The following is an 8,474-nucleotide window of genomic DNA, read 5'->3' as shown; positions in this document are numbered from 1 at the left end:
TAGTTGGGTGGAGCTCTCATGGATAGTTTGGCAGTATGGTTCTTATGATTCAAAATATGAGGATGAACACACACAAGAAAAAACCAAGAAAATTGGGAGGGTGAACAAGAACAAACCTAGAAAAAGCTATCAAAAAGGGTACCTTGGAGAGAGAGAGAGAGAGAGAGAGAGAGAGAGAGAGAGAGTAAAAGGTTAGGTGTGGGCCCCATAATCTATTCTAATAATACTCTAAATTAAATTGATAAAAGATAAAAAAAAATAAGAAGGGAAATTTAGTCTTTTTCAGTTTGGACAAGGACCAAAACCACAAACAAACTAGATCAAATGACCACTAATCCAAATGTTTAGTGGTTTGGACCTTCTTCCTGAAAAAATATGTACCATAGGGACCATTTTTGCATTTTTTGTTAACCACATCATATGAGCAGTCCACGTCAATCTATCACAAATTCCACATAGGAAGTCAATCGCAAAATACTGACAATATTTTAGGCACGCTAAGATTTGAATCATAAACCTCATGTATACGGTGGAATTCTATAATTCAATAATTAAGTTTCTACAATTATATATATATATATATATATATATATATATATATATATATATATATATATTTCAAGTATTTTAACTAATTATTGTGTAGATGTAGGAATGATTGTGGACCCATCAAAATTAAATAAATAAATAAGGATAATTTAATAATTTTATTAATAACTTTCATAAATATTTCCTATAATCATGGTATTAGTATATTTATTTCCTATAATCATGGTATTAGTATATTTGATTTTTAACCTAATTTCTCCCCAATCCTTCCTAATAAATAAAGAACTTTTTGCCACATGTCACACTCTCATTGATTTGACCACATGCCATTTTGTTAATTGACTTCCTTCTAATTTTAAATGTAATAATTACAATAAATATAATAATAAATGAATATCAATTTTATTAATTGACTTCTTTTTAATTTTAAAATTTGTAAATTAAAGTTTCATTAATTTACTTTATTTATTTATCTAAATTATTTGTTTTATTTAAAAGAAAAACAAAAAATTTAATTTTATACATATATAGATGATGAAGATGAATGTCTGATTTAAAATTGAAAATAATGAATCCGTTTTAACACGCTCAATGAAAGTGTATACAAATTTTTTGAAGAAATGTCTAAGAGAGACTGAAAGGTGGATACTTTTCCAATAGAATGCATATGGTAATTGAATCTTGAATTCCAATTCTGTCGGAATGGAATCATGAATTTAATTCTATTGGAATGGAATATGAATGTTTTCTCATTGATTTATGCATGTTCTATAATTCTTGGTCATTGGATTTGGTGATTAGTTTTTTCCTAATTTTATGAAGTTGCTAAGCTCAGATGACATGGGGGTTTTAGGTTTTAAAGAGGAAAAGAAAGAAAACATGGAGGGACGATAGTATATTCTAGCAGATTGTATTCATACAGAATGACATTGATATTGTATTCTTACAGAATGGATTTGTTATTTATTAAGAATGTCTTTTTTTTATTAGAATGAATTAACAATAATATTTTCTCAGAATATATTAGTACTTTACCTTGATTTCAATATATCATTCTTTTCTCAGAATATATTAGTACTTTACCTTGATTTCAATATATCATTGTATATATATTATTAATTGTTAAAAAGTTGGTGAACATGAATCTTTTAAGATTTAGATTTCTTTAGATTTCTGCCACAAATTTTTCTAGGTTTTAAACATTTGCCACAATGCTTTTCAAATTTTAAATTTAACCCCTTAAATCCTCCACCGACTACATTACACCGACTCCACTATTTTTACCCAATATTATTTACTCTCCACCGTCTTTCACTCCTCATCTTTCTTCTTATCTCAATTTGCTTCCAATTTCATCCTGTGCTGCTGTTCATCGTTTTCTCTTCAATCCACCATTTTCTTCCTTTGATGGCTTCACGTAGATTTATGATTTGTTTGATAGGTTCCGATTTCGATGGTTCTCTTCAACCCACCATAACTAACGCTCATCTCTGCACCTCTTTTAGCTGTTCCGTTGGTCGCTTCGTATGAAGAAGGTGGATCTGCCAATCGAACCTTAAAAGTTGAAGCGGAAAAGCTCAAAACTTATTCCTGACATCAGGTTCTAACTATGGTAAAGACGGAGAATAAGAACGCAGCAGCAGACACGATTACGATTTTTAAGTTCTGATGAAACAAACTGTAAGTTTTTTTTCTTTCCTATGCTACAGCTTCCTCCGTTTTCTTTTTCGTTTCTATTTCACTCTCTTTGTAATTAGCAATGGATTGACACAAAGATTCGGTCTATCAAGTTAATTAACCATGGTGGAGGATTTGGTGTAGCTTTGACCGGTGTTTTTGATTCTTTTTGGACCAAGGAAAAAACGTACATAATAACATAGATAACAAGGTAATAACATCTGTCTAACTTTGTAAATTTATTGTTATTTGACAACGTATGCCAAGTGTTCGATGAATTGCTCAAACGAAACATACATCACAAAAAATGAACTGATGGTTTCTTTCCTTCACCATTCTCAACTATATGTATTTTTTTTACTACTTCATCACAGAAAATGAAGACTTTATGTTCAGAAAGTAGTCGTCGGTAGAACCACATGTACAAACGACCAGTGAACATAAAAGTATTGGTGATCAGTCAACTAATTTGGAAGAATATACTCATCCGGTGCTTACAATATTGCTACATAACGTCTATTTCTCAACACAAGCATGAACTTAGTTGATTTTCCTTAATATTGATGTTTTATCAGAGTAATAAATTTAATTTGTGTTTTAGAGGTTAAAAGAAGGAAGATATTGAGAGATGGATTTGGATATTGTCAAGCATAATTGTAAGTTATGAGATTATTCTCCTTTACCATTGTATTTTTTATATTGGTTGATTTAATTTTCCATTTGTTCCATTTACGACTCAAGGAGTGTTTTTTCCCGATGTGTTGTACCGCCTTCAACTTTATGAAGATTAACCGGAATAAAATCTATGGGCTGTCAGTTTAGAAGTACAGTTTGTTGTCAATTTTTACACATGTAGCTTATCATTTTTTTCTTGGTGCACAACAATTTTTTAATTAGAACATTTTATGCTGCATACTTCAACAGCTCTGTGTAGCAGTTAGAAGATGGTATATGTGAAATCTATTTTATGTGTTGATTTTTGTTATAAGTTAGAAAGTTGACGATCTTAATGAATATTTTTGGTTAAATTTTGAAACAGTTGATGAGAAAAAAAAGTGGTCTCAAACTTTCTGAACGCAATTTCTTCTCTGATATTATAGGTCACCAGATTGTTTTGCTTTGGGTTGGCCTATACGTGATGATGGTGATTTTTTTAGATCAACACATGACATACCACAGGTTCGTCTCTTTTGTATATAAACACTGGGGTTTCAACCAACAAGAGGATTTCTTTTCTAAAAAATATAATTATGATGATAGGGAAAGCAAGCACCTTATAAGGCTGGAAGCCTTTGAAAATCATATTTTGTTGAGACACGATCATTTTGGCATACATTTCGAAGTTTTGACCGTCTGTGGACATTCTTCATACTAGCTCTTCAGGTAAGAAACATATATAGATTAGTTTTTTGCTTTCCTACAATTTACATTTTAGTTCAATTTATCTTGAACTGTTCAATTGCAGATTATGATTATCCTTGCATGGAATGATGTTCCGGTATCGAATATCTAATTTATCTTGAACTATTCAATTGCAGATTATGATTATCCTCGCATGGAATGATGTTTCGGTATCGGATATCTTTGACAAGGATGTGTTATATAGATTATCCAGTACCTTCATTACAACAGCTTTTCTCTGATTCTTCAAAAGTATGCTCCTTTTTCTTTATTTCTCAAGTTAATAATAATAATAATAATAATAATAATAATAATAATAATAATACGTTATGATCATTTGGTTTGTTCCGATGATTACACCCTTGTCTTATCGAGTCAGTTCATGATTTTCATTCTTTTATCATCGTATGAATTATTTTCATGAGCCGTTTTTACTTTTTTGATTACTTTAAAAGGTGATATAACAAGTCAGCGAGAGTAAACTATGCTGATACTATTCGCAATTTACCCTATTAACATTTAAATTTAAAAAAAATGTCATTTTCTATTGTAAGTTTCTGTTATCAACAGCCTGACAAATATAATGACAGAATTTAACTACTTTTCAATATTCAGTTCATAGTTTATGTTTTTTCTGTAAATATCTATAAGTAAATGTTTACTCACTTCCACCAACTTTTCATGTAAGATATGATTGTATGTCTTAATTTTTGTTGAATGTTTATAGAAATTTGAAACATGTATGAACTTTATGAGGCTGCATTTTAAATTTTGATGTTTTCTCTGAAAAATGTTTTTTAATTGCAGTGTTTATCTATGTTTTATGAGCAGGCACGGAAACAAATCTGATGTATTTTCAATTTTTTTTATGGATAAGAGGTTTGTGGGCTGTTGACTAATGTTTTGACTTTTATCAGAGTAGGTTTTTGCTTACAAGAGAAAAAAAACGAACACAGCGCCAACGACGCGCATGATTCCCCTCTAGTTCTAAGAATGTAATATAAAAAATTGAACTTGTATCAAAAACTTTGTTTTTCTTCATTAAACTCATTAAAACAATATATATATATATATATATATATATATATATATATATATATATATTATGTCAGAATGTGTATTCTTTTATGGTTCAAAAATATTTGTTATTTTTCAATATATTGATAAATATATTCTGTCAGAATATCCGAGAATTATCATTTCTACAACCATATTTCTAAAATTAATAGAATCTATTATCTCTTAAAATATGCAATTTTCCATTTTTAAATTTATGTTAATTAACTAAAATACCTTTAAAATAAAATTAGATGGTATTTTTTAATTATCTTTAATTTAATAATATATATTATTTACTTTCTTAAAATAAATAAAATGATTGGCTCACAACCATTCCTACAACCACATAATAATTAGTTCAATAGAATAACCTAAGCCTATATATATATATATATATATATATATATATATATATATATATATATATATATATATATATAGAGAGAGAGAGAGAGAGAGAGAGAGAGAGAGAGAGCTAGGTTCAAATGTTTTTAGCAAGTATTGTGTGCCTAAATGCACCAATGAGAATTCAAGAAATAATAATGAATTAAATAAATCATTTAAGGGTATTCTGGACATTTTGTACTTTTCAATTAAGGAATCATTTAATTGAAATCCTGCAATTAAGGAAATAAAATCAATAATTTTGACCTAGTCTCTCTCTTGCATCGTGTCTTATATTCAAGGAATTACCAAGATGAATGACCGACACCCCACAACACAACCGATCAAGACCTTGATTTCTTCTTTCTTCTTCCAGTCGACACACATCACAGATAGAAGGAGTCGGTCGCTTCTTCGTTTTTTTCTGATGCGCACACACGAGATGGAGAAGAGAAAGCACGACCCCTTTTCTTCCCTCCTGACAATCGATTCTTGATCTCGCATAATACGGAGAAGAGAGAACATGAGGTACATGCTGTTTCTTTTCCTTGGATTTCCCCAAATATGGACCCTATTTGTAAAGGAACAATTTCCAGTTACTCGTTTTGTCATCTGTGATCAACATAGATCACAGGTTAAATTTAGTTCTGTAAATACTTTGGCAATTTGCAGGAAATACTCCCAATTCTCATGGACAACCGAAATGTCTAGTACAAATCTGTTAGAATTCATCAATGCCCACCATGTGTTTGATGTAATTACTGAACCAGGAGTACAACAAATTATCTCTATTAATGTTATTATTTGTGTGCTATAATGTTATTGGAATTTGATTTTATGTTTGTTCACAGGTGTTCGTTACAATAATGATTCAGTGGCTGTGGTTAAAAAAATTGGGGTTCTACCATTTTCAATCAAAACCGAAGCCACATAAACATTTATGCTTTTTTTTTTCTTCGATCGTATGGAAACCGAACACAGGAGATTCATTTGATGTTGATGATTCTGAATTGGTTTTTTTTCATTCATGATTCATAGAAAATGTGGTGATTTAGGGATAGAATTATGCCAAAGAGAAATATAACAATCTTACATTGTATACATGGTTAGTGATAGAATTACTGGTTAATGAGGAGATGCTGGTAAGTTTACATGAAGTTTATTGATCTTTGATTAAGTTTTTTGAGTTGGGTTTTTGTAATTTTTTATTTTTTTCAGAAATTCAGAGACACCATTCTTTGATGGCAGAGAACTTGTAGCTAGAAGTATTGATGATTCAATCTATGTTTATGATGTTGAAGCAAACATCTATCCTGATCATAGATTTGATGTTGAAGCAAACTGACTTTTCCTTATGTTTATGATGCTGAAGCAAACAGACATATGAGCTGATCATAGCTTTGACCTTATTTACCTTTTTATAATATTTCCATTCTGAAAGAATAGTTTATTATATAAGAGTATTATTGCTTTATTCTGATAGAATTTGTAGTTAATTAATTATATGTTTAATGTGCAGTTGTTACAAGTGTATCACTACAAAGTATTTGACAATGAATTTGTGAAAGAAATGGCTTGAAGACCTGATGGGAAAGACTCCTTGTATAAAATCAATCTCATGCAATACAATTCTGACAGAATGTCAATGTCACAAAATGTCAATCTCATGGAATGCTAGCATATTTTGAATTGGCTTAGAGGTCAAACATACACAAGACATCTAGAATGTTGTTATGTTTTAAGAATTATACTTGGTATTCTTTCAGAATGTTTTTTATAATTCAATGAATCACAATGGTACAATGTAATTACTTGGTATATTATTAGTTCAAGAATCGATTTTGTGTATTTTTTCAGAATATATTTACTAGTTTATGGTTGATATTCTGTCATTCTGACAGAATAAAATCGAAAAATATGTTTACTACTTTATGGTTAAAATTCTATCATTCTAATAGAATAAAAATCGGATTTTTAATTTTAAAATATTTAGATTTTTAAAAATAAAGGAATTAATTATTCCTAAAAATCCGAAAATTTCTTTTTTTAATATAGGTTAATTGATTAGAATGCCCTTATGCTCAAATTTATGTGATTATATGGTACATGTTATCCTATTCTACTATCATAGACCCTCAGATCATGGCCTTTGATTATATTCCATCCAATGGTCCAGATCTGTGCATTCTGGCACACAATAGTTACTAAAAACAAAATAACCTAACCCTATATATATATATATATATATATATATATATATATATATATATATATATATATATATATCCCACTTAACATTTGATAACTAATTATCTTCCATAGGGAAATTTGCAGAAAACATCTAAGAGAAAATGTGTTTGGAAACACATTCTTATAACATGTTTTTATAGGTACTAAAAGTTTTTCTTAGGGAAATTTGCGAAAACATGTATGAGAAAATGAGTTTGAAAACACTCTTTTCATCACATATTTGTAGGTAGTAAAAGTTACGAGACAGTAGGGATTATGTAGTGGCGATTCCAGTGTTTTTTTGTTGTGGGCACTTTTGAATGTTTTGATAAACATCAAGGGCCTTTCAAGTAAAATTTAAAATTAGGATATTTATATGTAAACTTTTTTGCCCATTGGGGAATGTACCCTCACTTCCAAAGCCTTAGGGAGCTCAGAGTGACTCGAGGTGGGATTATTTGTGTTAGTGGTACCTCCGGTAGATCGTTCTGATTGAAAATCGGTCTCACAAATTCGTGCTCGGGCGGGTTGTAGAATTTGTATGTTTTTTTGTTTGATGACTTCTTCCACCTTTAACTGGTCAATTGTTAAAGATTTTTTTTAAAAAAAAAACTTATATATATAAACTATCCCTCCTTGTTTTATTTTCATTCCATTCTATCTCAATTCCATTCCAACATTCTTCAAATCCATTTGTTTTCTCCGGTTAGTCTAGAAAATGAATTCAAACTCGAAAAATAGTAATGAAAAGTTGCGCAGACGATCGATTCTAATTTGTTTGTTGTATTATCTCGTTCTGCAAAACTTTTGTTTAAAAATAATGTTGGTTCAAGCAACATTGATACAAGAAGGTCAATCAATTGAGATTTTATAGAGGCAGAACAACTACTAATCCCACATTAATTTGTTGGTGATGCAACCTTTTGAAACGAGCTTTTTTAAAAGGTTCTGTATGAGAAAATGTTTGTTTATGTGTATTTTTGTTGACCTAGTAAATACTTATCCTTTTTTTCAAACAGTGAATGACGCAAGTGGTGGACGAAGTTTCAATGCACTTCAAAAATACACCTCAACAATATGTCAACTAGCATATGCACACAACCCAAACTCGTTAAATTAGTATATGAATATTTCAAAAAAACTTTACATGAAAGTCTTCAAAAATTCTTTTACGG

At 29.7% G+C, this 8,474-nt stretch overlaps 1 long non-coding RNA gene across 13 annotated transcripts; it reads left to right on the top strand.

Annotated features, from left to right (window-relative positions):
• Nucleotides 1-1,829: 1,829 nt before the first annotated feature.
• Nucleotides 1,830-6,918, top strand: LOC145054748 (uncharacterized). 13 transcript variants are annotated; one of them, XR_013684909.1, is made up of 8 exons: nt 1,831-2,437; nt 2,601-2,882; nt 3,327-3,405; nt 3,487-3,609; nt 3,765-3,879; nt 5,373-5,598; nt 5,743-5,824; nt 5,922-6,918. It is a non-coding gene; the product is annotated as an uncharacterized LOC145054748 (long non-coding RNA). The 13 variants fall into 13 exon arrangements; XR_013684906.1 differs by having other exon boundaries at nt 1,830-2,437; nt 5,373-5,824; XR_013684912.1 differs by lacking the exon at nt 5,743-5,824 and having other exon boundaries at nt 1,832-2,437.
• The last annotated feature ends 1,556 nt before the right edge of the window (nt 6,919-8,474 follow it).

Source organism: Lactuca serriola, chromosome 5 (assembly GCF_051521515.1).
Source record: "Lactuca serriola cultivar US96UC23 chromosome 5, Lser_US96UC23_V15, whole genome shotgun sequence".
Taxonomy (NCBI): Eukaryota; Viridiplantae; Streptophyta; class Magnoliopsida; order Asterales; family Asteraceae; genus Lactuca; species Lactuca serriola.
Note: the sequence above shows the minus strand (reverse complement) of the source record. Positions and strands in the feature narration are given on the sequence as shown.